A 26503-nucleotide genomic window follows, 5' to 3' on the forward strand; every position below is an offset into this window, starting at 1 on the left:
AACTGAAATCTGTTAAAATGTTCTCTTTTCAGAGACAGATACATATCCGCCCCCTCACAGACATATATTATCTTCTGTATTGTTTAAATAGCCTACCATTTTTGCTTTCATGTTAAGAGAGAACATCTTAACAAACAACCCATTTAACTATCCACTGTTCTGCACTGTATTAGTTAGCTTTTTTTGTGAACAGAAAAAAGAATTGAGCTTTGAAAACAAAGGATCTGACATACAGTACATCAAGACTGCTCTCTGCATTATCTTAGGAGATGTTTCTCAATTTCATTACTTCTTTTTAACAATTTCCTTGCCAGCTTGACTTATTAAGGCTTGCCAGTAACTCATTTAACCAAGGAGATTCTGTCTGAAATTCAAAAACACAAACACTGAATGAACTTTTGGGTTCAAGGCTGCATTTTATTTTTATTTAAAGGTTTTAAATAAGAAGGTAAAGGCTAACATAAACTAATAGATAATAAGAAAGGTAAAAAGAAAAAAAAAGAAATCAAAGAAAAAGCAATAAGTGCAAGAAAAGGAAAAAGGTCAAAGAAAAATAAAGAAAAACAGTATAAAGAAGTAGTTTCCAATGTTCTTATAGCAATTATAAGTCCAAATATATTTTGACCTTTGTCTCTAAAGTTATATTATATTATTCTTTGGATAATCTAACTTGTTGAACTACCAAACTTGTAAGTCAGGTATTATATACAAAATACAAAACCACACAAAACATTCGTTCCAATTATCAAGAAATATGAACAGTGTCTTTTCTCTAATCAGAGAGGTTAATTTACCCATTGCTGGATAAATATGTAAACGTCACCAACTATTCCTCCATAGTGGTAGGGTAGTATCAAATCTTTCCATCTTTGTGCATAGAATAATCTTGCTGTTGTTATCATATACTGACATAATCTTCCATGTCTTTTTTAAAACTGTATACCCATTAATCCTAAAAGGAAAAGTTCTGGTTTCAACTGAATATTCATCTTTAAAATCCTTTATATCAAAGTAGGTATTTGGATCATTATTATTTTTTTTTGCTTTTGTTAATGCATGATAAAATGTCCCTTTACGTTGTTCACCTTTATAATATACATTTGAAGTTCCTTTATACAATATAAATAATTTCTCTGGTGTTTAAAGTCATAATGCAGAGTTTTGAATAGTGAGATGGGTGCCATGATAGATATATGATAGACAATCAGTCAGACAGGCAGATCACATTAATGGGAGTTGCAGCACTTGCATAACTGGAAGGTGCCAGGTTGTGAACATTTTACCTAAGCAAAATAAATAGATCTCTATACTAGAAAGCTATGCAATTTTAAGTTGCCCTGAAATTGTGAAAGATGCCATCTTTGAAGCAGCCAAACTGCCGAATACTTGCTTATCTAAAAGGGATCCTTCTTTTTTAAAATAACATCATTTGAGGGGAATTAAATAGTTGAAATTAGGACAAAGATGAATTACTTAAATAACTGATTACATATACTTTCATTTGCATGAGAGCATCCCTATGCTGTTTTCTCATTCATTGTTAATGAATAAATCATTTGGTGGCCTGGTATTCTATGCAATTAAAACATTAAAGACTTTGAGTCTCATACAGAAATGAAGATCCATGAGGGTTTTATTTGCAGCTGAGATCACAAGTGGGCCTAAAGTATTCCCTCTTTTTTAGCTCTTCAACTTATACGTGACTACAGAATATATAAGTGAATCAATCAGAAATACTGTGATGACTGAATTTCTGTAACCTGAGGGATTTATTAAAATGTGGCTGAAAGAGGAATGACAATATTCATGTAACTGAAACCCCAAAACCTTTTCTTTTATTTGAGCACATAATACAATATTGATTATTCAACAGGTTTAATTAAGGTTATTTTCAAGTGTGGGAATGGAATAATCATTCAATCAAGGAATCTGCATCATCAAAAGTGATCAGATATTCCTCTAGGTTTGGGAATGAAGTTATGGGCTCTCCTTCACTGGAAGTCTTCAGAAAGTGATTGAATGATCATCTGGCAAAAGACTGAGGAACAAAAGACAAAATTGTTGATGCATTCTGGATAACTAAGAAAGCCAAAGAGTATAAAAAAAGTAAATATGCACTTCATTGATTATTAAAAGACCTTCAACTGGGTTGATAATGTAAGCGCTGGCATGTACTTAGGAGAATGGGAATCCCAGAATTGTCCTCATGGCAAACCTATAAACAAGATAGGAATCTATGGTCTGAATGGAACATGGTAAAAGAGAATGTCTCCAGGTTGGGGACAAAATGTCCCTCCTTATTTATCCAACATTTATGATGAATATCTATTGAAGGAGTCTGGTAGAAATATGATTTGCATTCTTTGTTCTTTTCATTTAAACTGTTTCATTTATTCCATTTTATGTAATCTTATTAATGTTTTATGTTTTATATTCTGTATTTTGATATGGCCATTTGGCTAATCAACAATAATAAATATGCTGTTGAGTGAGCATAGACTGGAAGAAGATGAGTGTGCACTGTGCTGATGACACTACCTTGATAACCAAAAATGCTAAGGATCTGCAAACACTAGTAATCAAAGTCAAGTACAGTAAAAAGGAAGAAAAGAAAGTACAGTAATATGTACAATTAACCATAGAGGAAACTAAACCAATGACAACAGATACAACAACCAGCCTTAGGGCTGATAATGTGAATAGCACTGTAGTGAATTACTACTTTCTTTTAGGATCAATTATTAACAGTAAAGGAACTAGCTAATAAAGAAATAGGGCACAGACTAACACTTGGTAGGGAGACCTTGGAAATGCTATTTGTGCGGGGAACTGCTTTTTTTGTGATGCTTTATTGCAGGGGAGTTGGACTTAGACGAAGTAGGGACCAAAGAAGTAATCACACTTCTGAAATTTGGTAATGGAAAATACCCCTGACAATACCAAGGGTATTGTCAAAACAAGCAAATGGACCACAGAACAAATTAATCCAGTATTCTCATGTGAAACAGTAATGACCATGCTAAAATTATCATATTTTGGACTCATCATGCAAAGTTCTAGCTCTTTTGAGAAGTTAACAATATCTGAAAAGGTGTTGAGTCCATTCCTTGCTGCTGATTATTTTCTTTTCTTTGCTATACAAATACAGCCACAAAGAGTACACTTCTGAAAGACTTGAAGGGCCAGGTTGGGGCTGGATCAACTTGGAAGAAGATGTATATATGTGGTCACTAAAAGTTGATCTGATCTGATTGATTGAATGATTGAGACCCTTCCTCAGAGCTCTTTGAACTTTATAATCCTATAAACCTGTCATGCATATAAATGTCCAAAAGTTGCTGTATCTTTTATTTTATAGGTATGTAAATTGATGTTGCGAAGATTTCTATAAAGAAAAGAAGTATGTGCACAAAAAGGAGAGAACAGTAAGTCTGGCAATATGATCAGTATGGTGTGAACAGTTTTTGTCCTTCCATCATTACTACCACATTTGGCAAAGCCCCTAGTATCCTAGGAAGCCTTCCTACATTTACTCTTTGAGAATTCAGGGCTTTGTATGCCAAAGTACTAGCATGAGGTTTTTTCTTAGATGCATTGGGAGTTAGATGTTAGAGGGTGGGGTTGGTAAGTTCCTGACTTCCAGGAAGCTTTCGGTATCATTGGTCTAATCGTACTGAAATGCTTATGAGATTTGGAGATTTGAAACTCTATTTTGCCATTTTGATTCCACTTTGTAAGGAAGATGACCTTTACAGAAATATGTGAGAATCATTACCTACACAAAGACTGGGAAACATTTTTTAAGCTCTGGGAACAAGAACTACTTAGAAACAACTTAGGCACACAACACTGTGATTTACTGGAGTGCAGTATATAAGGTGAGGAGGTGCACCTTAATCAGATTTTTGTTGTTATAGCTAATCTCAATAAAAGTAATTCTAGCGTTTCCTGGAGTTGATATTTTTGGTTTGGCTTTTTAAGGCATCTGATGTTACCATTCAAAACAATACTGCTACAATCATGGGGCTGCTACGTAGACACTGCAAGTGGTCCATGATGAAGTGGACTGCATATTTACTGACTCCCAGAATTGGAAACACTTCCCCAAGGACAGAAGAGTCTTTAGGCTAACTCCAAGAAGTTTTCAGCAACAAAATAAATATTGACATAGGCACAGATGATCATATCTGCAAAAACTTTCTTCTTTCACCAGTTTCTTTTTCCAATTTTACACCACTTTATTTAACATTACAATTTTCTTAAGCATAAATTATTCACATCTAATACTATTTTCATATTCCTTTATCACTTTGTGTCTTGCAGTTAAAAATCTGAACTATCATTCCCAATTAATACTAGGCTAACTAACTAAGTAGTACTTCTCTAAGCCTAGATTTGTAAAGGATGTGTTTGTGGGAGAGGGGGGAATATTTGAAAAAGGTCTTTTTTTCCTTTTATCTTTTGTTTAGTACCTTCATTTTTCTACTCACACATTAGAACTCTGAAAAATAATGTTGCTCACCTATTGTAAGACAAATAACATTGACAAATATGTGAAAGTAAGTGTTACTAAAGGAGGGCTAAAAGAGTGGCCAAAACCTATCAAGAAGAATATATGTAGCAAACAGAAAGGCAGGGAATGCAGTTATTATGCAGCTATGGAACTTGCTTCAGGAAAGCAATACAATACAATAAATTTGAGAGTCAACAAAAATCTTCTTTCAAAGCAGCCCAATAGCAAAGCACCTGATTGGAACAGATACTTAAAGATAGATTTTGTAGAGCATGCTGTTAAATAAGAGTTTAGCATTATGTGCCTTTGATATTCAGTGTTTTTCTCAAGCAACCATAGCCACTCAGATTCTTGCAAAACATTACCTCATTTGTTGTTCATACTGCATCCCCAGAGTGCACATTGGCATTCAAGGACGATTAATCACCTTTCCTAAAGCACTATGTAAACCAAATTATGGATCTGCTAAGATTTGCATTTGAAACCATGATCACTTGACCATGATATATTTTTTCCCCTTTGGCACACAACCAAGGAAAGATGTCATGTATGGCTCTGGTTTCAAAACACATTTGTTTGCATTTGCTAGATGTACTTTAAAAGCATTAACCTATGATATATTTAGGAAACTGGGTTTTAAAAAAACAAAACAATTGTATGCATTGCTGTTTTGGGTGACAGTTTATAGAAAGATAGAAAAAATGGTAATCTCCAGTGTTTTGAATCAAAATGGAAAGAATAAAGGCAACAACAGCTAATTCTGAGCTAATAGAGGATAATGAAAGAACATGAAAAATAGGGGAGAATCAGGGGTGGGCTTCAAAAATTTTACCAATGAGTTCTCTACCTGGTTGCTGGGTGGGTGTGGCCATGCTGGGTGTGCCATAGTTGGCCTCCTGCACCATGGTGGGGAGCGCATGTTTTTCACCCTCCCTGTGCGGGCCCTGTATGTCAATGTCTAAAGCGTTTCCACAACTACTATCAACTTGAGAAGGGAGGAAAATTCCATGCATACTTCTGGCTAGAGTAAAGTCTCATATTCTTGTAACTGGGATGTGAATGTGCATGTCCAGAACCCTGCTGCAACGTCCTGTTGGCAAATGTGATTGATGACGTCAGGCAGAGGGGAGGGGACACAGGGGTAAAGTTCTGACACCATTAAGTGGGATTTAGTTTCGGCTCCACAGAAGTCCTAATAAATGAATGGAGTTTTTTTGAACTTTGTCTCAAGGCTTGTAAATTAATTAGGTCAGCTCTTGGGAACTTCACAGAGATCCGAGACTGACTTTTAAAATCTATCAAGATTTTTGGGTTTCCTGAATCCCGGGCTCTCGGAGCACTCCTCCCCACCAATATTTGGGGTGCTTGGAGGGAAAATCAGGCAACAGGAGGCTGAAGAGAAAGACTGATTGCAGCTGGAGATATGCGAAAATGCCAAGCAGAAATGTCTTCCCCAGCAGCAGAAGCAAGAAAGGATGTGTACTTTTGGAAATTAACCCCTAAGGCAGCTGAAGTAGAGTTCCCTTATCCCAATTCCCAGATACAGGGAATGGTCTCAAGCAAGCTAGCAAGGGTGGACTGGAGGTGGGGACTGGAAGCAAGCCAGGCTCCCAAAGCTCCGGATGGAATTCCTAGGGAGTGCAAAAGAACAACTGAGGGAAGATTTTGACCGAGCCACCCTTCATGATGAGGGGCCATCATGCCACCCGAAAGAGACGGGAGGGACACCTGATCCTGTTGAAGGGAGAAGATGCAGACTGGAGCACAGCCCCCCTCCCGAGAGAAGGAGAAGGAGCCCAATACAGCAACCAGTGCCTCTCCCAGGCAGCAGGCAGGCTGCCAAGAGCAGGCAACCCCCTCCCTCTCTCCGAACTAGGAGTGAAGAAGATGACCAGCCATATCAGGCACAAGCATATAGAAGCCGACAGGAGGTTGGAGGAGTAGGGCTGAACAACCCACCCCAATTCAGGGGAACGTTTGACGGATACTCAGACCAGCTAGCCCTATTCCTTGATTCGGCTGATATCCACCTAGAACACTATGGGCACCTCTACCCATCTCCCAAAACCATGGTGTATACCATCACACAGGATCTAGAGGGAGAAACAAGGGAATGGCTAGCAGCCCTCCACAAGAGGATAGCCCCCCAACTGCAAGACATGACTTTCTGCAACTGCTAGAGGCCAGATTTCAGGAGGTGGAGGAGGACCCATATGCAGAAGAGGAAGTCAGCAACCTAAAGCAGAGGGGCCGCCTTATTAAAGAGCACATCTGTGAATTTAGGGGTGTCATAGGAAGGGTACACCCTTTACCAGAGTGGCTGCTGGTGAACTTTTTCAGAACAAGTCTGGACAAACAAATTGCCCAGGTAACTGCATACTGCGACATCCCAAATCAACTCTCTGAGTGGTTCTGAGTAGCAACAAAAGTCGACAGCGGACTTCACGCCAACGACATGACAAAGCAACTGGACACACAAGAGAGGGGTCAACCTGACCTGAAACCACCCAGCTGGTGGGGAACCACAGCACCACAGCAGGCCCTGAGACCAGCCCTCCCTTGACGTCTGCTGAAATGCTACAGATGCGGGGGTATGGGCCACATGGCAGCTGCATGCCCAACCCCAGACCCAAAACCAAGGCCAGACTCACTGCCCAAGGCACGACCAGAATGAGGGCCCAAATGGACCACCAATATGTCCAGGAAAGCCCTCCAGGCTGCAGAGCCCCCCTCAGGTGAAAGTCGTGGAATCCCAGGCAACGACAACCAGTCACCAGAATCATATGACAGCGAGGACGAGGGAGAAAATGACTGAATGGTAAGTGAATCAATTCACCCTTTCCTTTTTTCAATGTGCCTCACAGCCCCCAAAAACAGAAAACCAAGGGGATTTTCAAGCCCTAACAGACTCAGGCTGCACAAGGTGCTTGAGCAACCTAACCACAGTCCTGAAACTGGGGATCAGAGCAAAAAGACTGGCCTACCTGATCCAGTTCGAGTAGGTCAATGGGTCCCTAATGGGAGGAGCCTATGCCACCCACCTAACTGAACCAGTGAGGCTAGAACTAGTGGATCACTGGGAAGTTATTCGATTCATAATAGACACAATCATAATGGGACTTTTCTCGCTAGGCAAGTGGTGGAGCAGTACCTGAGGTGCTACGTTAACTATCAACAGTCCAATTAGGCAGACTTTTTATCTTTTGCTGAGGTTGCGTATAATAATGCTGTTCATAGTAGCACAGGATTCACGCCATTCAAAATAGTGAGTGGTATGGACTTTGTCCCAATGCCTGAGTATCCAAGGGATCCCCCCCTCCTCAGTCAGATTGGCTGATTGGATGTCGATGCTGAAAGCGACCTGGGAAAATGTCAAAAAGGCACTGACTAAAGCGGCACAAACCTATAAGAAACAGGCAGATAAACACCAGGCTCCGCAATGGCCATTCCCGGTGGAAGAGAAAGTTTACCTCTGCACAAAATATTTGAGATTAAAATTGCTTAGCAAGAAACTGGGGCCGAAGTTTATAGGACCATTCCCCATAGTAAAGATCATCAACCTAGTCACAGTGCAATTGAAACTGCCTCGATTGTTGGGAGGATACACCCAGCATTTCATAGTAGCCTCTTAAAACCTGTGATTGGATCCAGTCTGAGACCACTACCCCGGGAGCGCCCAGGCTCTATGGTCATAGGAGGCCAAATCCATTATGAAGTTCAACGAATCCTGGATTCAAGGTGGCACAGGAGACAACTCCAATACTTAATCAAGTGGATTACCATCTTGGGTGAAAAGTAGAAATATCCAGGCTGATCGCCTTATAGCAAAATTCCATGCAGAAAATCCAAGCAAGCCTGGAGGAGGGACACACCCCTAAGTTATACACATTGCTTGGTTTTACACAGGTCACTTTCAGAAAATGAGGGGAACCGGATGTGAACGTCTAAAGTGTTTCCATGACTACTATCAACTTGAGAAGGGAGGAAAATTCCATGCATACTTCTGGCTAGAGTAAAGTCTCATATTCTTGTAACTGGGATGTGAATGTGCATGTCCAGAACCCTGCCGCAACGTCCTGTTGGCAAATGTGATTAATGACGTCAGGCAGAGGGGAGGGGTAACAGGGGTAAAGTTCAGATGCCATCAAGTCAGATTTAGTTTCGGCTCCACAGAAGTCCGTGCCAAGATAAATGAATGGGGTTTTTTTGAACTTTGTCTTGAGGCTTGTAAATTAATTAGGTCAGCTCTTGGGAACTTCACACTGTACTTATCTGGCATCCCAAGCAGGCCACCTGCAGACTCCTGGGAGGGGTGGGGTGGGCAGGACCAGCCAGGGGTGGGATTTGCAGGTTTGCCGAACTGGGCAGATCCTCAGCTAGAGGATCGGCCAAACCCGTGCAAACCCGCAGCAACCCACGCCTGGGGAGAATGACATGCATCCTTTAGCCTATCTTCAGAAGACTTTTATCAAAAGCAATGCCATTTTTCTTGAGCTGTCTGCTGTCCTAGTAGAAAACAGAACAAAAGGATACAAGAAAGAGCAAGAACAAAGTGACCCAATTGACTTTGTCTCTAGCTCCATTGACTGTTTGCTAAATCCATCTAATAGGAAAACATTTTTGTCTTGATTTAAAAACTGAGGACACACTGGAGGCATCTCTAAGTACAGGAGAGCCAGTTTTGTATAGTGGGTCAGGTGCTGGCCTAGAAAGCGGGAGACAGTGAGTTCTAGTCCCGCTTTAGGAATGAAAGCTAGCTAGGTGACTTTGGACCAGTCACTCATTCTCAGTCCAACTCACCTCACAGGATTGTGGTGGGGAAAACAGGAAGAGGAAGGAGTATTATGTATGTTTGCTGCACTAAGTTACTTATAAAGTAATAAATGCAGGATAAACATCAAATAAATAGAAAAAAATTAAGAATGAATGGAATGTATGAAATTAGTAGCTCTTGATGCCTTTCATTTCTCCTTATAAATTGACTTTACATTTTAAGTTTTTATAATTTAAATTTTAAATTTTTAGCTATGTGGCTGTTTGAAGATATTTTTCTGCCTGAGGTAGAGTTATGAAAGGATTTATAGCTAACCCACCCACCATAGCAACATGCACAACATCCAAAGCAAGGCATGTTATTGGCACCTGAAGAACAGTGATAGGGGGCTGGGAGGATCCCATTAGCACTTCTACCCATGGGTAGCGGTAACCTAAAAACATATGAAATCACAACATTTGCTGTTGATTTAAGCTACCCAATCTGCTGCTTGAAGTGACAGCCTTCCTTTGCCTAATGCTAGGACCTATCCTAGCAGTTCCCCATCCTAAACTCAAAAGAAATGTAGATCCCTGTTATGTGTTCCTACATCAGTATGATTCTTTCAATATCTCCCTGGGGTTATCTTAAAAAAAAATCTTCTCATCCAGTAAAAATATATAGATTCGCGTTTGTGTAAATATGAGGTGATATCAACATTTCAGAAATGAAATGAATGACTGTCTCCTTGAAGAAGAAATCTCTTAGTTTTAAAAGTCATTATATTCCTGAACTAACATTACACTGACATGGCAGAAAGCAGTCCTAAAACTATTTTAGGGCTTACATATATACGATTCCACATCTGGGTTCTACTTAAGGCTGTTGGAATAGTAAACTAAGAAAGGTTCCAGCATTTTTTAATAGAATAAGACTCCTACAAGTCCTATGCTGGCTTTTAGACTAGTTCCATGCTTTACTAAAAGAGAAGGATAAATGTGAGGAATGGGTTAACTCATATAGAAAGATGAATACTATATTGTATCAGCTATGAGGGCAGGAAATTCTTATTAAACCTGACACATCAGGAGATCCCAAAATTGAAAGTTATACCTTGGTATTCTGCAATATTGGTGTCATGTAAATACAAAATAAGGGTGTTGAAATACATTAGAAACCTGAATTACAAAGTTACTCTAAAACCAGATTGATATGTTATTTCTGTGACATAATTACTGTTTCATAAAAAATATTAAGATAAAGTAATATCATGATATGTCAGAATAATCCATTTTTTTGCAAAGTAAATTATTTTCATATGACAAAACAGAATTCATATGGCATTAATAGGTTTAAAAATTCAATGTCCACCAGCATTCCGCTTAAAAATTATAAACAAAATTTGTATATTGAAAAGATTGCATAAGAAAATATTACACATCTGCAAAAGCTGCAAAAACAAAATGCAAATGTGAGAAAATGACTTTCAATGAATTAGAGTCAATTGTTTAAAGGTATTGCAAAAAGTTACATTCAAATAGGAATGGTGGAGAAAATGCACATCGAGGAAGAAATAAGAAAAAAGTGGTTTTAAAATTTAGCAATATATGAGAAAACAAACTTGGAGCTTCATCTTTTTTTGAAACCCAAATAAAGGATTATGAGTAATATAAATCTGAATCAGCAATGTATTGCTTTTAAGCAATCCCTCCCAGCAGCATTGAAAGCCAGGTGAATGTAAAACTTCTGGTCAGAGAAATAACCCAGCTAGTGTCTGTAACAGAAAAAGATATAGACATTACAGGTCCTCCAAAAAATTTTCTACTTGCCAATACTCAATGGAAGAAGAAGGGCTTGTTCCATTAGATACTGAGCACATGTTTTGCCAAATCACCCTAAGATCCACTATATTAAGAGCACTGATTCACTGGATGTACTTTAGTGAAATCAACAATAGCAAAAACCCTTTGATCTCATTAAATTGCGTTCAACAGATCAGGTTATTACAAAAATAAAAACATATTATAAAACTGTCTGCAAACCTCAATTGTATGGCTTAAAAAAACTAGGTTTACAAAATGTCCAAACTGGAACCACTCAGAGAGTAAAGAGGTTCCTTGTCTTAAAAAGCCCAAAAAATCAACTCCAAAAAATACTAGAATTAGTGATAATAGATCCACTTTTACAATGGAGTGTCTATTACTCTACTTTTTTCATCCCTTGGAAAAATATGCATGCTTTGTGGGGGTTTTGGTCAGTGGTGGGATTCAACCCATTTAACAATTGGTTCTCCAAAAATGGAGACACATCAGTGGTGGGATTCAAAAATGTTTACCACCTGTTCTCTGGGCATCAGTTGGTGGGCGTGGCATGGGTTGGTGGGCATGGCAGGGGAAGGATACTGTAAAATATCTATTTCTTCCCTACTCTAGGGGAAGGTTACTACAAAATCCCCATTCCCTCCTGATTATCTGGGACTTGGGAGGCAGAAAATAGATGGGGGAAGGGCCAGTCAGATGTGGTATTTACCGGTTCTCCAAATTATCAAAATTTCTGCTACCGGTTCTCCAGAACTGATCATAACCTGTTGAATACCACCTCTGGTGCATGTGCACACACTCAGTTTCCGCACCTGGACAGCTTCCGCCATGCAGCGAGGGTCAACTGAGCAGCCTTCTGGGGCCTGCTCCACTCCATCTCTGCTCTCCAGGGCAACGGCTGCTTCTCTCTGCTCCTGTTCTTGCTGGGAGAGAGTGTGTCTCTTGTGCAATATCCAGAAAGCGTGCAGCACAGAGAAACAGCAGCCACGTTGAATGCTGCTTCTCTGTACTGCTCGTTTTCCAGATGGAGCACATGGAGCGTCTCCACAAGTGACCAAGCTTTGGCAAGAGATGGCTGCAAGATCTCCACTGCAGCGCTTTAGGTAAAAAGAACCATCCAGTAGTTTGAGGCCAGAGAGGGATGGCGGCATGTGGGTAGAGGCCCAGGGCATAGCTGCAGCTGAGGAATGGTGTGTCCAACCCGAAGCAAAGAGCGAGCAGGCAGCATGTTTACCTTTGGTGAGCAGAGCAGGTGAGGCACAGGGATTAGTTGGACCGCTTGGTGAAGGGAAGATACTATATAGGGCAGAGCGGGGTGGGGTGGGTGGGGCTAGCCAGTGATTGATTTAATCAGTTCTCCAAACTACACAAAATCATAACAACCAGTTTGCCCAAATCAGTCTGAACTTGCTAAATCCCACCCCTGGCCTTGGTGCTCTCTGATATTGGTTGTTTTCTTTCATTTTATTACCAAACTAGGTAACATCATCAGTGCTGGTGAGGAAGTAGGATTTGTTCACATTTTATATGCAGATGTTGTTTATTTCTATGTGTTTATTGATAGCTGATTTGTCTGAGTGCCAGGCTTCCAACAAATATCTAGTGTTTTTTGACTTGGCCTGGTCTAGAATGCATCTACATACCACTTAAAAGAGACAATCAAAAAGCCAAAGAAAAAAAGAAAAAACTCTCCTCACCAGCAATCAACACCCAGATGAACAGAGTTCATCAAGATTAACACTAGACCAATACAATACCCCAATCACAAAACTATCAACTACAAGCTCTAAAATGAGAGCAAACGCGATTCCCTTACTAGCACTGATGATGTTACCTAGTTTGGTAATAAAATGTCTGCAAGAAAACAATCAAGCTCAGAGAGCACCAAGGACTCCACAGTTAAACCCTGACTTGCAGATATTCTCTTCTATTTTTTATGTATGCTTTATTTTGAAAATAAAGGACTCAAGAAAGAATTGGCTTGTCCCACTCCATCTGTAGTGCTCTAACTGCTATTGGGACAGTACAGAGACATTTTGACTGATTTCTAGAAAAACAATAACTGTAAGACAATGATTCTTCCTATTTCAAATTATGATTCAACCAAGTTTCTGGCTTTTCAGATTTTGCTCTAATGCATCTTTTTAAAAATGTACCAATCTAGGGAATCAAAATTTAATAAAATCTCTTTGAAGCGTCTCAAGAATAATTCAAGGAAAGTGAGTATAGATAAATGATCACAGATTTGTAGTTTTACTGCAATATTACCCTGAAAAAAGGAGTTGGACTCAGCCTTATTCTACTTGGCACAGATAAGGTATAAATATAATAGACAAATCTCTTTTGGAAACGCTAATGAATGCCTGCATGATTTAATATGGAAGAAATTAATCTTTCAAATTTAATATGAGAAAGTTATTGAAAAAGAACATCTAGCAAAAGTCTTGACTAGAACGTAATTATGTATTAAAATATAAAAATAGCTCAGGGACTATAGATAAATATTGGTATTTTTCTACTAAATTTATCCTCAACAATTTCAAATTGCTAATGGCAATGGCACTTAAGGAATGTCATTTTCATTTTTGGTACAAAAAAAAGCATCTATAAAGATTGAGCACACCTAGATAGATTGCTTTGCTTTTAAAATATTTTATTTCCAGAGTCAACTCAGTACAATTTTGCACTCAGCATTTGTTTCTTCTCAACATGCAAACAGCCCTGAAATGTCAGCCAGTACTGAAATATACATGATTGCTTATTGACCCATAAAAGTCTAGCAGATGTCAGATTAATGTTTATAATAAACAGACATAAAAGTGTTGCAAAACCCAAAAAATGGAAAAAAGAAAGAAACCAAAACCAGAAACCTCATGTTACCCTTGTTATTTTCTTAATGAATAATTACAATAATTAAAATTAATAACAAGTTAAAATTATTACAAATTAAATACATGTTGAAAATGCATAGAAAGATATTTATTTTTCACTATATGTAGCTGACACTTATATAGAAAATACACAGAAAACTTTTTTCTATAGCAGGGGTGGGTTTCAACCGGTTCGCGACGGTCCCTGCGAACCGGTTGGTCGGCAAACCCGGAAGTAAGTAACTTCCGGGAACGGCGAAGGGCCGACCCGCCCGCCCGCGCTCCTTACCCGGTTTTGACGAGTTTTGCGCTTCCACGCATGCGCAGGACGCATACAGTGCCTGCGCGATCCTCCAGGAGCAGCTGGAGCATTGCACAGACGCTAGTACTCATGCGTGCGCCACGTGTGTGCACGAGGACGCCGGCGGCCCCGTTCCAACCGAACCGGTTGGAACGGGGTGTGAAACCCACCCCTGTTCTATAGGTAACTTAACTGTCCTGGACCTGACAGCATAATCCAGTATTTATAACCAAACCATTCATTATACCTCTTGGTATTTTTCTAATCCTTACCTCCATCATATCCATACACTGCTTGCAAGTTGTGTGTCCTCCTGGACTCAGGTCTCCTGTTTTGATAGCAAGAGTAGACCATAGCTAAGAGTATTCCTTTACATATTGCTTTTGTTCTTTCAATTTTTCACCTCTCACTTTTTGAGTGTCTTATAAATTCTAGCCAGGTAAGACTTTTTTGCATTTTCTTTTCTCTGAATCCATTCACTACTGATGTAGATATATTTAGATAGATAGATAGATCCATATAGATAGATTTAATTCTTATTCTTTCTCTCTATCAGTCGTGGATTCCTACAGGTTTGGACTGGTTTGGACGAACTGGTAGTGGTTTGGCGGCCTGGGTCGCTGGAACCGGCAGCGACCCAGGCCTGCCATGCTCCCGAACTGGTTCCCAAGTCGCCCTGCCCCCTCGCCCCATCCAGTCACTCCTCACCTCCTGGATGGCTTGCCTGCCTAAGCTGCCACATGGTGCCTGCCCTGCGCCCCAATGGAGCTGCCTCCTCCTGCCTACAGGTAGGTCTCACTAGTCCCACCTCCCCGGAGCTTGCTGCACACCCCTCCACTGTCCCTACTAGGCCCAAAATAGGGTGTGGGGTGTGTGCTCCCCCCCGGATCCATTTTGGCTCCTAGGAGGATTCAGAGAGGACTGCTAGGCCCAAAATAGGGCATGGGAGTGCCTAGCAAGTCTCTCTGCAGCCCGCTGGGAGCAAAAATGGGCTTCAAGAGGGAGACCTTCAAGGGAGAAAAAAGAAAGAAATCCTCAGCATTTAGGGATACCCAAATGCATGGAGCAGAGGTCTTCAAACTTGGCAACTTTAAGACTTTTAGACTTCAACTCCCAGAATTCAGCTCTGCTGGTTGGAGAATTCTGGGAGTTGAAATCCACAAGTCTTAAAGTTGTCAAGTTTGAAGACCTCTGGCATGGAGCTTGAGTTGAGAGCTTATTGAAAGTGCTGCTAGCTATTCTTGCTCAGGCTAAGCTAATCAATAGTGGAGCTCTAAGAATGCCAGATGATGAATGGGCATGTTCTCAGTTTCAAAATATATGGCTTTTCTTCTTCCTACCAAAGATCTTCTGGGGTTCTTCACAGGAAGGGAGAAAGAGAGAAAGGAAAGAGGAAAGGGAGAAAGAGTTAAGGGAAGGGAGAAATAAAGAAGGAAAAGAAAGAAAGAAAGAAAGAAAGAAGGCGAGAAGGAGAGAGGGAAGGGAGAAAGAGGGAAGGGATGGGAGAAAGAAAGAAATTACGAAAGAGGAAGGGAGGGAAGGGAGAAAGAGAAGGGAAGGGAAAGTGAATGAAATATGGATAGAGGGAGAGAGGGAGAGAGAGAGAAAAAAATGAGAAGAAGGAAGGAGTACAAAACCTGGCACTAGACACAGCTTCAAAGGATGCTTTGAAATAGCACAGCAATCCAGGGATGGGAGGGACCTCAGAGGTCATCTAGTCCAACCTCCTGCTCCAGCGGGAGACCTTATATCATCTTGGTTATTTTGGTGCCTCCAACACAAAGGAGAAATTCCCAGAAATCCTCTGGCATTGCCAACCTCTCCCCCCTAGTAAAAAAAAACCTAGAGCAAAAACTTCATGAAGTATGAAAAAGAATAGAAAAGGCATCTGCTGTGTATTGTTCAATGGACCGCTAAATTGGCAAAATGGATGACATTACCCATGCCCACCCAGTCATATGACCACCAAGCCACTCCCACCCAGTCATATGACCACCAAGCCACTCCCACTCCAGTCACATGACCACCAAGCCATTCCCACCTGGTCACATGACTGCCAAGCCACACCTACAAAATAAGCCATGCCATAGAATCGGTAGTAAAATTTTTTGAAACCCACCACTTCTCTGTATGTGACCAAATCACCTCAGTATGTTTCTTTGGTAAGGATCCATCTGCTCTTTAACCTACATCCATTCACACTTCACCCTAATCTTTCTTATTTTATCACATATGCTGCTTCAGAAGACAGTGTCTACTGAATACAACTTCTTTATGTTTCTCCTGACTTCATCTTATTTCCATGTGCCAAAGCAGATAAAGCACTCTTTTGTGATCGTTTTTTGTCTATTATATCTTTCTACCATTTTATAAGCACTTGCACACCTTCAAAAATTATCCATTCTTTCTCCCTAACAAACAATTTTTCTCCTTAACTAACATACCAACAAGATCTATAAATTCCCTTGCTCTACTTTTCACCATTTATGTTTAACTAGTAATCAATCATTCCAATATTCCCTATCAAGCAAAATTTCTGTGCCGTCTCTGTGATACACTAAAGAGGAGATCCATACTCCTTATTGCATCTTATAGTCCAGCGAAGGTGAATCTTTTTTGGCTCGCGTGCTGTAAGCGGGGGGAATGCAGGGGGTTCGTGCATGGGCATGCTGCACCCATAATGCAATGTGAGACTCCACCCCAGGGTGCCTCCCCATTTTTTGCATGTTTTTTTTCGCCCTCCCCAGACTCCAGAGGCTTTATAGAAGCCTGGGAAGGGTAAAAACAGCCCCCTGCCCACCCGGAGGCCCTCTGAAGGCTTCAGGCGCTTCCCTTTCGGGTTGCTTATAGGGGCAATTTAAGCCCTCCGGAGTGTTTAGGGACCTTCAGGAGGCTTCCCTGAAGGCTCCGGAGGACTAAAAATGGCCCTATGACCAAACCGGAAGTCCGTTCCCGAACTTCCAGTTTGCCCATAGGGTCTTTTTTTGCACTCGGGAGGCTTCAGGGAAGTCCCTGAAGCCTCCGGAGGCCTCCGGGGCATTGGGGGAGGCTGTTTTCCCCTTCCCCAGGCTCCTATAAAGGGAAGGGTGAAAAATGGCTTTAAAAAAGGCTGAACTCAGCTTGCCAGCACGCACATGTGCACTGGCCAGCTGACAGGGCAACACCTGCCATAGGTTCGCCATCCCGGTTATAGTCATGTTCATTGTAAATTATTCAGGTTCTCAGCCAAATAAATGATATCAACTGCAGAAAGTGCAAGTGCATTCACATTCACACACCTCTAACAAACCACATGTATTTCTTATCACATTGTATCCTTCAGTAATTCTTTCAACTGGTCACCATAAGCAATCAAATTAAACTTGTATTTAGATTTAGATTTATCCCTTCATCATATGTAGTCTTATGTTCAAACTACATATATGAAACAGAGCTTTTTTCTAAGCAGATGTTTACCAAACAGTTGGCATTCTAATTCAATAGTGTATCTTCAAACACCTCAATTATTTTCTCTGTAGTGTCTCAACTTGTGTTCACTAATCCATTCATATCATCTAACAGAATAATTTTCTATGGATCATATTTATTCAGAATGCTGCACATTTTTTTTCTTAGATCATATACACTCACAGGGTTGCGGGGGGGGGCAAGATAAAGATATCAGGAAACACACCTTTCAACATCTACTGCCTAAATATTTCCATGTGACCTCACAACACAAGTATGAAACAGTAAAACTTATTTCATAATGTCACAATACATGTTTTATTATCACGATGCCTAGCTCTGAATGCCTACATATATTAGTCTTTCCCTTCATAATTAATTTACACCTTCACTTCCTTGCATGGATGATGGTGAAAGAAAGTTTGTGAATGCTTCAGATCCTGCAGCTAGGAATCATACAACATGATCTAAGCTTCATGTTATTTTATTGTACTTGCATAGCCAGGTGATTAGCTTCAATTCTGGAAAAAATCATAAATACTACAGAGTATTTGCCCTAGCTAGGTTTGATGCAGAATCACAGCAGTGTAATATATCAAAAGATCTGTTCTCATGAATGTCTGTCCATGTAACTCCATGCTGTAGAGAATGTACCAGTGGTGGGTTGGAGGCGGTACACCCCAGTAGGGGCATACTGGTGCCTGCCTGGAGCACAGGGTACCATTCTGGAGGGTCCACCCACCTGCTCGAGCTCCTTACCTGTATTTGAGCTCTTTGGGGCTTCCGCACACACACACACAGCACATGGCGCCTGTGTGATGCTCCGCCGAGCAGCTGGAGGATCACAGAGGTGTCGCAAGAGGTAAGGACACGTGTGTGTTGCGCGTGTGTGCATGTGTGCATGTGTGCTGCGCACATTCATGTGGTAGACGCCAGGCCCCGTTGCACTATACTAGTTGCAAAGGGATCTGGAACCCACTACTGGAATGTACTGTAACTTATACAGAGACTTCTGTATGTTAATTAGGCCCCTAATTAAAAAAAAAAAAAAGACAGGGAGGATGATTAAAAACCTTCTTGTTCCTGGCAGATAATAGCAACATGTTTACTGACCAGGTATACAAACTGTCTGGCAGCTATCGGAATATTGCCAATATTTCAAAAAAAATGTGTTCTAAGTAATAACACAAGCTATGTAGATATATGCCTTATTCAAATCTATGAAATTAACATAAAAACGAATACTAATAGATATTAAGCTGCTATGTTTTCCTGTTAATATTGTAACCTTTCTTTGACAATTTCATCTCTTTCCCTCTAAAACCTAGAAATCACATATATAGAAATTCCAAGTACATATCTCCTAGTCCCTTTGGGATAAAAATAGATGTGCAGGAATAAAAATGAAGAAACTATGCCACATTAATCCCAACATACCTTATTTCAGTGGCATCAAAGAAAAATAATCTTAATACTGGCAGATAGGCAATTTATAAAGAAGTTTGAAATAAGTGAAATTATTTTGTGGTACAATACGATAAAATAGCACAAATCTTGACAAAATGATCTTGCCCATATCATATTAAAATGGATGGAAGTTGCAACAGACCACAGTCAATATGTTTGGGCATCCTGAATTACACTCAGAGCTGGTCATTTGGGGGGGCTGGGGGACGCTTTTAAGCAGCTCATAGCATGGAAAATATCTAATTTGTACAGGAAACTGGAAACATTTTTTTTTATCTTATATCATCCATTACTGATATACTTCTATTCAAAAACCATGAAATAATCATACAATTCTTCCAGGCCATAGAAAGATACCTATATTTAGGAAATGCATCTAATGTATCTGTGGCCTCAGGCAGGATAGCTACAGCATTATTCAGAATGGGGAGGTGCCTTAGGCAACTGAAATGTGATGAGAGAATAATAGCAAGGTGTTGGAAAACTCTCTGTGAGTGTTTCTTGAATTGGGCTGCCACCCTCAGGTGAGATGACTAACTATTACCAAGTTGAAAACAAAATTCAACTAGCACTGATCAACTCGGATGGAACAATTTCATCCTCTGTTTCTAGGAGCCAATGATACAGTAGACTGGAATGAAACACAGACAAACACTTTTGAGCCAGGCAAGGTCCAAAAGTTCTTGGAATCCCCTGATCAATTTAAAGAAACTATAGCACTTTTAAAGTAATGTTTTATAAATAGAAAAAAAATCCTAATACAAGCTATAAATATACTTCTGACAAATAATATAAAGTTAACACCTCTTTGGCATCTGGAGTAGCTTATGCACAGTGGGATTTGGCCAGTTGACATCACTTCAGCAGAACCGATTGTTAAATTTCTGAGCAGTTTGGTGAACTGGTTGTTGAAAGAAATCATTAGGGCAGAGAACTGGTTGTTAAATTATTTGAATTCCACCACTGCTTATGCATATATGTGGGGCCAGTAGAATGAAATATAGCAACCTGTGTTTAAACACTGGCATGATGATAGTAGTATAATAAATAATATGTGCTTCCTCTGCCCTCCCTTCTGAATTGTCTGTAAAAGGAACAATATAATTTGGGATTAAATACTTTGTAGTCTGTTCACTTATGTAATAGATGAACTATTGTTTTTATCTCTCTTAACCTCACATAGGCAAATCATTATGAATATTATGAAATTTCTCCTCCAATAAGGTTGACAGTAAAGTTTTACAACATACTAAGGTAAATGTTAAGTTAAATAGATATTTGCAAAGTCAGAATTGAAGAAGCTTCTTGGGTGAGAAGCAAAACATTTTCCTGAAGGAAAAAACAAAGTCCAGTTGAAAAAGCACCTTTGAATTCTGACTGGCAATTATACTCCTGCCTTTCTGATGCTTAGTAGCCAATATGCCTTCTTCAATGGCTATTTTGAGATTCAGTTTGGTGTAGTGATTAAAGGCACAGGAGACTGTGGATTCCAAAGTAGTTGAGACAGCCAATTACCCTCTCTTAGCCCTAGAAAAATAAAGCAGTGGTAAACCACTTCCAAAATATTGCAAAGAAAATCTTGCCATTTGTCCAGGCAAGAATCAATAATGACTTGAAGGCTTCTCTGTTATGATATCATGGCTGCTTTTCATCAATGACTAATATGTATTGAGGCATGTTTATGAAACATTAGCATTAACTGCTGACCAGTGGGAAATTTTCCCAATTTCTTCCATACTTTTGTTTTGTACTAGGATCAAAAACAGATTTTAAACTCTTGAAGACTATATATATAGAGTTCTTTATGAGAATGACTTAGTATTGCTCAGCTAAATACCGAAGGACAAGGCACTGATCAATCTGTAGTGATTGATTTTAGAAATATGGAGATCAACTGTAGATTGAAAACCAATTTGTTCCTCCATCAAAAAAATTCTTGCTGCAGGCAATCTAGTAGTTTTCCAAAGAAATGTCTTGTATGTATTCAAATATTCAGAAATTGAAAAGGATGATAAATGGCTACATCACTTCTGTTACCTTTTTTGTAAACTAGGACAAAGCTTGTACATTGCTAGTTATCTGGCATTTGCCTTATCTGGTCTGCATGATCTAAAATGTGACCTGTGTGTCTCTGCAATAGTGTCTCTGCAATAGTTCTTTCTGGCTGCCTCTTCTAGACAGTACTAAGATACCACTCTTCAATACTAATCCACTGCCATTTATTACATTTTTTCAATTATGTATTTGCATGTTCCAAAGTGAGCAAGATAGAGCTGCAAAAACAGAAAAAAAATCAAGGACCAAAACTAAATATAGCCCAGAAGAAAAAGCACAGCAGGTAGGAAAATGCATTGTACATTTTACTGATTCTAATACACTTTGGAATAAAATAATTAAAATTTGTAAGAAAGAACAAGCTTTTTGAAATGTCTCCCTGGGTTTTCAATTTTCTTTAAATTCTCAGAAATACAGTATGTTAGCAGTTAATGTAATTCTATCCAATTCCTGCCAATATTATTCGCCTGAGCTAACATTCACTTTTTTGTGGTAATACACCCAATCGAATAAATCGAGTTCTCAGTGCCAATTTACAGCAATGTGCAAAAGCTTCCTACTGGGGAATACATCTCCTCTATTAAACATAGATCATAATGAGCAACCCTGGAACACCTATGGCAGAAAAAGATTAATTCTAATAAGCTAGAAATCACCAGCAACCCTCAGTAGCGGATTCATAATCTATTAGAACAGACAGGTGATTTAAGATCCTAGACAGGCAATAAAAAGTGAAGACAGAAGAAAAACCCTAAGCAACATCAACTACACCAGATGCAATTCTGGTTTTTGAGAGCTAATGAAGCTTAAAAAGAAAACTTTAAAAAAAAAGCAAGTACAGTTTCCTAATTTTTGCACATTCCTAAACAGGAATATCCCAAGAGGACTGACTACTGATAAGATAAGAGTAAAATAAAAGCAACAAATAAATAAATAAAATAAAATACAGAGGAATCCTTAGGGTAGATTGCTATTACTGGGAAGAGAAGAACATTATTATTAAAAGACAAAGAGGAGAATAATAAATTTACATGCCTGTCACACCATTCCCTTTCAGAGGAAGCAATGTTATAGAAAGCATTAGAAAGGGAGCAAGATAAAACAGTAAGCCAGATAAAATAACATGAGTTTAAAAATATATTTTAATCTAGTTTAACCAATCCCATTCAATATATCTCTTCATTTTTTAACAGCCACACAAAACATCCTTGCTTCTACCATGCCCATACAACTGCTTCAGACATGGTCCTCTTGTTTCATTTTCTTTCTTTTCTGACAATCATAGCAATTCCAGAACCACAATTTTCTGTGTTTCTCTTTGTCCTATGTAGGATTTTTTGGGTGATTCAACTGTTATTCATTCTCTTCAAGTGACTGAAGCTTCTTCCCATTCATCCACATTCATTCAGTTCCCATTCATTCTTAACACTATCTGGATCTGTTTTATCCTACACACCTTTAAGTAATTTATTGCCCCCTCTTTCAACTTAATCTTATGCTCCTCCAACATATCCAACTTCCATTCCATACAGCTTTCATCCTGCTCTCTCTCTTCTTAACTACATTCCATGAAACTAACTTTCCCCCATTATACATGCTGTACAACATCTCTCTTGTATTTTGTAGCAGACAAGTTTTTTCTCTCATATTTCAGCATTGCATTCTTATTAGCATAACTTCTCACATATTTATGATATTCTATAAAATAATACTTATTTACTCTACTCTAGCCGCATTCCATGTCCCATGTGTTCACTTCCATTCATTCTGTTGGGAATTGATATTGCTTTTTCTTATTTCAATTCTTTTTCTTTTTTCCATGCTTGTTTTTTCCCCAAGATCCAGTCTTGTTAGTAGCAAAAAAGTCCTCATCACCCGATAGGTGTCATAAATCTTTCAACATTTGGATCAATCATTCCTTCTGAATTATTTCTTTCTCAGGTGTAGATAAGAATAGGCTTATACTTAAGCCATATAAACAAACCAGATCATTTTCTAAGCAGAAAAAGTCACCAAACAAGCATTAGTCACTCTTGAATTCCAAATGCTTGACCACTTTTCTTATACGCTCTCATCTTGTTACCATCCATCCACTCACATCACTTAGCAGAACACATTTTCCTCTGGCTTACCTTCATTCAGAATGCTTTACAATTTTTCTATAAACTCTATTTCTTTCAACATAGCATTCGCTGTAGTGTAGCATGCAACTGTCAATATCCTATGGGTTCCTACTACGCGCCTCAACAATACAGATGGTATCACTTTCTTTCTGTATTTTACACTTTTCATTCATAAAATTGCGCCTCCACTTCTTTGCATGTGTATATCAAATCCAATGCTGACATTCAAGATACATATCCTTCTTTTCTATTAAATTTCCATGCACACTTATCAAAACAAAAGTGGATTTTCCTTTCAACAGAAAAAGACAATGGTGACATTGGCTGAAGGCAGACACTGATATAGAGCACAAACTATGGCAGCATTGGGGAATGAAGAAATTTTAAGCTAAATCTTTCTCACCTAACTCACACTTACCCTTTACTACCTATTTTGCAAATACAGGGCTTTTAATCTTGTCTACACTCAACCTCAGCATCCTTCTTTGTTGTCTCTCCACCCTGTGTCAGACTAGAGGAAAATTGATGAAGAGAGTTAGGGATAATAAATAATTTCCACTACTAGATTCTAAAACACCACATTTCTAGGCAGTACCTGCAATACAGTGTTTAATATTTGTTGCACAAGCTGGATAATTTAAATAAATACTGATCTTTTTACAGGGTTTTAAAACACATTGAATATGCAAGGCCCATGATGTTGGAATTGCTTTGCCCCCTCAGGAGAGTTATAAAGTGACCCATACTGTCTTCCATTACTAGAAATATTACAGAGGACAGAACCTACCATTTTCTAAGACAACATTTTCTTAATAATATGGCTGGGTCATAAGCAATACTAACATTTCTACAATCAAGCAGCAAGAACAAAAAGAACCCCTTGGCTACAAATAATTGAAAAAGACATTCCCTTGTGCAAGCCCCAATTACATGCAAGGGAGTATAGTAGGAAAGTTATTGTGCCTTTGCAAAGAATGTAGTCATTGCAAAGAGCTGACATTGGCTATTGGCACCAAAGAGCATAGCACAAGATCAGATAAAACAACTCATAATATTCAGTTTTTAATGTCTGAACAGGCAGAAATGGATCTTCAGAAGATTAAGATTTAGTTTATTTGTATGCCGCCCTTCTCCAGGAGGGACTCAGGGCGGCGAACAACTCAAAAGGGGAAAGGGGATACAAACACAATACACGTAATTAAAATACACAAGAGTCATACAGCCATACAAGTCGAGAGGGGAGGGGAACTCATCAACCCCAGGCCTGCCGGCACAGCCAGGTTTTGACGGCTTTCCGGAAGGCCTGGAGAGAGGTGAGGGTCCGAATCTCCATGGGGAGTTTCTTCCAAAGGGCCGGAGCTGCTACAGAGAAGGCCATCCCCCGGGTGGTAGCCAGATGGCATTGGCTGGTAGACGGAACCCGGAGGAGGCCGACCCTGTGTGATCTAACAGGTCTATGGGAGGTAATTGGCAGCAGGCGGTCTCTCAAGTACCCAAGTCCAATACCATGAAGGGCTTTATAAGTTACGACTAGCACTTTGAAGCGTATCCGGAGACCGATCGGTAGCCAGTGCAGCTCACGGAGGATAGGTGTAACGTGGGTGTACCGAGGTGCACCCACAATCGCTCGCGCGGCTGCATTCTGGACGAGTTGTAGTCTCCGAATACTCTTCAAAGGCTGCCCCATGTAGAGTGCATTGCAGTAGTTGCAGAAGTAATTGCAGAAGAGCTGGGCAGGTCAATGGCTGCCCAGCAATAAGAGAAATTACAAAGGCATGTTGCCATATTGCTGGAACAATCATAGCAAGGAAATATAACATGATTTCTGAATCAGAAAGAATGAGCTTTAAATATAAGACACCTAGGTTGAACAGCCTGCTTTTCCTTACTCTAACCAACCGAGTTAATGGTGCTGAAAGCCAGGAAATAGCACTGGTCTTCATGACTCTTTATTATTACTGCTGCTAGGTCTGAGAGAGTGAAATCCCACCAAAAAAATTATATGCAGAAGCTCAGTGAAAAACACTTCATGATAATCTCTGAGAGGACTGAGATGATGGAGGTACATCCACCATGAGTTGTAAGCAAACTATTGCATTAGTTCTCCTTCCTCCAAGATCCATTTCAATCAGTGTTTGCGGGGGAGAAGTCCAGGTCTAGGTTCTTGTGTAGGCTTCTTTATGTGTCTTTCTCTCTCTGCTCTTATTCCACATCTAGATGAGATCATTGGGTGATATCATCCAGAAACATGGAGTTAGGTACACTACGTACACTAATGATACCATTTCTATATCTCTATTTCAAGTTCAGCAAAATGCTTTCTCAGTTTTTGAGGCTTTAATGGTCTGGATGGGAGGTGGGTGGAGAAATTCAACCATGGCAAGAACAAATGGCTATGGTTTTGGTGACATTCCATATCTAGAAATGTACTGTCTTTGGCTTTAAGTGTGACAACATCACCCAAATGGAGCTGGTGGACAATTTCAGCAATTTCCTAAACTTCTGGGTCCTTCTGGAGGAGTAGATGACAGATGCAGTAGTGGGTATATGTGTGAATTTGTATACCAACTCAGTCTGTTTCTACACAGGATGTCCCTGCTGTTAGATCCAAAAGAGAGCAAAATCATTCTACTTACCCAATGGCTTACATCACACACAGTTTTTGAAGCGACAGTGTTTTCTGGAGCTCAAACCACATTTTGAAGCTCGAGACACATACATCATGGTAATCAAGGTCACAAGTAATGCTCAAGCAAATACTATGAGCAGAGAAAACTAAGAGAACCTTATTTTCAAAGAAAGCAGTTTATGATTATCTGTGATGTGGCGCTGCTACCTTGCTATCACCACACAAGACCACCAAGGGAGCCATTGATTTGGAATGCAGTTTTCACCATGCTTAGTTTCGATAAGTAGTAATTAAAAGCAAACAAACAGTTCAATAGCATGAATGATGTCTCATTGATATCCCTCTTCTTTTTACTTTTGTTGGTGAGTAGAGATCCACTTTGCCTTCATGACAGGCACTAAGCTCATCTTAATTACTTTCAGAAAGACACAGGTGCTCCTCTGAGCTTTCCAGGCAAATAAAAAAAGATTACAGAAAGATGAACTAGCTACAGAAAGATTATTCATAATAACCAAAGTTTTTTTT

General features: G+C 39.6%; 1 protein-coding gene and 1 long non-coding RNA gene across 2 annotated transcripts in view; one reads left to right on the forward strand and one right to left on the reverse strand.

The window, feature by feature from the left end:
* The window catches only part of LOC116507394 (neurexin-1-beta-like), a 114467-nt gene that overhangs the window by 62779 nt on the left and 25185 nt on the right, over positions 1-26503 (reverse strand). The window lies entirely within an intron of this gene.
* LOC116507396 overlaps positions 3352-26503 on the forward strand; it is a 31801-nt gene continuing 8649 nt past the window's right edge. The window contains exons 1-2 of the long non-coding RNA XR_004255199.1: positions 3352-3425; positions 21431-21509. This is a non-coding gene — a long non-coding RNA (uncharacterized LOC116507396). The remainder of the gene's footprint in view (positions 3426-21430; positions 21510-26503) is intronic.

Source organism: Thamnophis elegans, chromosome 4 (assembly GCF_009769535.1).
Source record: "Thamnophis elegans isolate rThaEle1 chromosome 4, rThaEle1.pri, whole genome shotgun sequence".
Lineage (NCBI taxonomy): Eukaryota > Metazoa > Chordata > Lepidosauria > Squamata > Colubridae > Thamnophis > Thamnophis elegans.